The sequence below is a fragment of the Petaurus breviceps genome, unplaced genomic scaffold, assembly GCF_028583685.1.
Source record: "Petaurus breviceps papuanus isolate PSGF00001 unplaced genomic scaffold, PetGlider_PUasm1.0 90903, whole genome shotgun sequence".
NCBI classification, from domain to species: domain Eukaryota; kingdom Metazoa; phylum Chordata; class Mammalia; order Diprotodontia; family Petauridae; genus Petaurus; species Petaurus breviceps.
The window spans coordinates 5,352,732-5,357,086 of record NW_027187376.1 but is presented as its reverse complement, the minus strand read 5'-3'; the positions used below and the strand labels follow the sequence as shown (position 1 = coordinate 5,357,086).

Genomic DNA, 4,355 nt, shown 5'->3' with positions numbered 1-4,355 from the left:
GGAAGGAAGGAAGGAAGGAAGGAAGGAAGGAAGGAAGGAAGGAAGGAGGGAAGGAAGGAAGGAAGGAGGGAATAAGGGAGGAGGGAAGTAATGAAGGAAGCAAGGAAGGAGGGAAGAAGGGGAAGAATAAGGAAGGAAGGAAGAGGGAAGGAAGGAAGAAGGAAAGAAGGAGGGAAGGAAGGATGGAAGGAAGGAAAAAATGGAGAGAGAGGAAAGAAGAGAGGAAGGAAAGACCTATGATGGAAATACCAAAGATAATACTCTTAGATTCTTCTTGAAACAAAAATAACTAGGCAAAAAATACAAATTTTGACTTTCATACCATGGCCTTAGCTCATAACTCTCAATTAAAATTATATAGGGGAGGGGGGAGGGCGGCCAGGAGGCACAGAGAGTAAGAGTGCCAGGCCCAGCATCAGGAGACCTGGGATCAGTTCCGGCCTCAGATACTCAGCACCCACACAAAAAATAATAATTGGGTGTGTAACCTTGAGCAAGTTACTTAACCCCAATTGTTTTAAAAAAAATTATATAGGGGGGCAGCTAGGTGGTACAATGAATAGGGCACAGATCTTAGAGTCAGGAGGACCTGAGTTAAAATTCTCCTTTAGACACTTGATACTTACTAACTGTGTGACCCTGGGCAAGTCACTTAACCCCAATTGCCTCACCTAAAAATAATAAAATAAAATAAAATAATATAGGGACACATTCTAGAATATAAAATGCCTAGGTTTAGAGGAAACATTTTGGGAGAGTTTTAGTTACTTTTAAGGAAGATGCCCTACAGAGTGTTGCTAGGTAAATTGGCTCTGGACTAATATACCTGAAGCCAGCTCATTGATGAGGCATGAAACTAGAGGTAAAGACTGAGAAAGCATAGAGTGACCCAAAACAATCTGCCCAGGGACTTGTGTTATTTTGAAAGATGTCTCTGGCACTAAGTTGCTGTATGAACTCAGGCGAGACGGTTGTTCCTCTTTGGGCTTTAGTTTCCTCGTCTATAGAACGAACGCCTTCCAACTCAGCTTTCTCCGATCTTTAAATGTCTGCATCTCTCCATCCCCATTTCACTGTAATATCATGTCTGTTTCTAGACAGACACAATAAAACACCTTTCAAAAGCACCCAATTATACACCGCCTTGTTCCTGGCCTATACATTTGTGCTATTCTGAAGGGAAATCGGACATTGACCCAGGGGCTTGTGAAGCGATCTGGAATTTTTCTGTTCTCATGGAGGGAGGAAAGATGAGCAGTCTGATGCCCATGGAAATCCATCCTTCTGCATGTACTCAAGGGAACTTTCCCAGAGGACTTAGTAGAGATTTTCTAACTCAACTCACTCATAAAGATCCTATCCTGCTACAAATAATGGCTGCAGCATCTCAGGGTAGAAACATGCCATGGATCATTTGGCTAAAAGGAAAGAGTGACAGATAATATCTATGCCTCAGGGATGTATATGGATTTATAATATTCCCTAGAGTGACTTTCTGGTTATAAATTGCCTAAATAAGATTCAAAGGGATATAAACATATCATAACTTCTCCTAATTTAATCCCCATCTCACTTTTCTAACAAGCATTTGCACTCCTGCTTGCTTTTATATGACCAATTAGCGCAGTAAAAATTAGGGAGCAACCAGAAAACCACCCTGCTCTATACCCATAAAAGCGTGCTTTTGCTTTTTCCTAGTCCTTGCATATAACCCCCATGAAAGTAGGAAGTAAAACTGCTACAAGTCATAGATATACCAAACACAGTGGTTATTATTAATATAGAAATACACAATGTAATCCCTGAAGTAGCTAAATGACATGATGCACATGAAGTAGTAAGCTGAGGTTTCAACTGCAATGGTATTTGAGAAACTTCAGAGCAGTGGAAGAGATTCAGTACGATCCGTTTTTCCCTTAACCCAAACTTTACACTACCTCCATGCTTCTTGCCTCTCATCCCACATGTATGATGAGAACAATCAAGAGCCAGATGGTTTTTTTTTTGCTTTCTGGGAAGACTCTATCCCACTAACATCACATTCCTTGAGCATCGCCTTGGTATCACAAATGGTATCTTAGCTACTCCTTCATTCCAAAGGAAAGCCCCTGGGTCAATGTTCGATTTCCCTTCAGAATACCACAAATGTATAGGCCATGAAGAAGGCAGTGTATTCTTGGGTGCTTTTGAAATGTGTTTTATTGTGTCTGTCTAGAAACAGACATGATATTACAGTGAAATGGGGATAGAGAGATGCAGACATTTAATTCAATATCAGGAAGCTCTGTGTTTTAAAGTATACTCTCAGTTATTCCATTTGATACAATGACTCTATAAAAACAAATTAGTATCTTATATTTGTGTAACATATCACCATTCCCAAAGCACTTTCCCATGCATAATTATTATACTTTCATTCACGTAACCAAGAGAGCTAGGACACTTAACATCATGTCCATTTTGCTGATGAGAGAGGGGTCAGAGAAGTTAAGTGACTACCCCTCCCCCAGATATGTGACTAGTCAATTTAGAACGTGGCTTGGAATCAGCATCTGTCCACATCTCTGGCTGTCCACTAAGTCTTGAATTCTTTCTGCTGCTGGATGCAGTGTCTCTAATGTCTACCCTTAATAGTGGGAGTTGAAGGTGGAAGTTTACTACACATGGCACCCATCATGATCAAATAGAATCCTACTTATTGACAAAGGATAATAAGAAGTGACAATGATGTCTTTATAGATTTTATTTTGGAGTTAAGAAAAGTCACTATGGTTTTCTTGTCATAAATTCTTGTCATTTATAAGCATATTCAATTAGATATAACAAAATAAGAGGTGAGAGTATTATAGTTTAAGATATTTCAGGCATTTGCTTAAGTATTACTATTACCATGATATGTAGTCTCTCAGGAACATGTTATTTTAACATGAAATAGTAAATAGAAAGGAAGAACAGATTCTATTCTCTCCAGTCAGTCTTATAAATACCTCCTCCCTCACATGCATGTGATATGAGAGAAAATGAGATATGAAAGTTGAAATGGTTCTTGTCTCTATCGGAATGATCCAGAAAGAACTGTGGATATGGATTCCTGAATGCGAAGTTATTCTCTACTTCCTGCAGATGTGGCTACTACCACAGTTACTTTTCTTTTCTTAAAGGTGAGATAAAGGATCACAGTGTGGGAACTGTGACAGTACTCACTTGTTTTATCTCTTGGAAGAGGATTGTTAGAGCAAAGTAATAGCTCTGTCCATTGTTTTATCTCCATCTCTACCTCTCATATCCCCAGGAGCTTGCTTTTAAAGGAAGAACCTACTAGTCTATGCCATTACCTGCATCAGTCACTTAGGCAGGAATTGGGGAAATGTGTGAGCAGTCAGGAAGGTAGCTCAACTTTCAATTAGATAAATTTTATTTTATTTTTTACTAAAAATTATTTTAAGTCACAGGTCAATTCTCAAGTGGCTAGTATGATTTTAACAAGATTTCCATTGAAAGACCTTTACAGCATAAATGTCTGGCATCTTGGTGATGTCATGATTATCACTATACTTCTGAATACTTCTTTGTGAATTACAGTGCCATGCACAATTACAGGCAACTTGGTAGGGAGGGGGAAAAAAGAGATTGTGGTAAGGAGATGACAAATACATGGTAATTAGGGAAAGGTACCACATTGAAAAATTGATTTGCACAGATAATTCAAGACTATCCTTTTAGTTAGCTATTCCTTACCTCCTTAGTTCATATTTTATATTTTACTAAATTTGCAGATGGTATAAAATGGGCAGATTTTTTCTTACCTTCATTTTCATTGTTTCATACTTTGAGAAGATTATTAAACTATAAAAATGGAGTGAATAAAAATTAAAACAATCTAGATTATCTTTATACCGGATAAAAATCTTCTAACAGACTAAGAGGCCATTATATTCTTTGTATAGCTATAGCTGTAGATGATGTAGAGTTAAAGACAAAGGTAGAAATGGAAATGGAGATACAGAATAGTTGATGTAGCACTCAATATAACCATAGGTGATGGTTCTTATCTAGTCTTCCTCATGACCTGAAATCTAATCATCTTCTTGCTCCTAGTTCAAGGCTGAATAACATACAAAGTAAGTCTTAACAAGTGTGATCCCTGACTTCTGAGATTGGAGTCTACAGTGGGCATAAAGCAATAAGAGATAGATATGTGCATTTGTCAGAGTCAGAGTTGCCTAGTATAACAGCACTCAAAGTGTGGTCTGTGGACCCTCGCAGCTCCCAGATACCCTTTCAGGAGGTCTGTGTGGTCAAAACTATTTCTTTGTGAATTACAGTGCCATGCACAATTACAGGCAACTTGGTAG

The 4,355-nt window shown here is 38.4% G+C and overlaps 1 protein-coding gene across 1 annotated transcript in view; it reads left to right on the top strand.

The window, feature by feature from the left end:
• SPAG16 (sperm associated antigen 16) overlaps positions 1-4,355 on the top strand; it is a 660,467-nt gene that overhangs the window by 367,701 nt on the left and 288,411 nt on the right. The window lies entirely within an intron of this gene.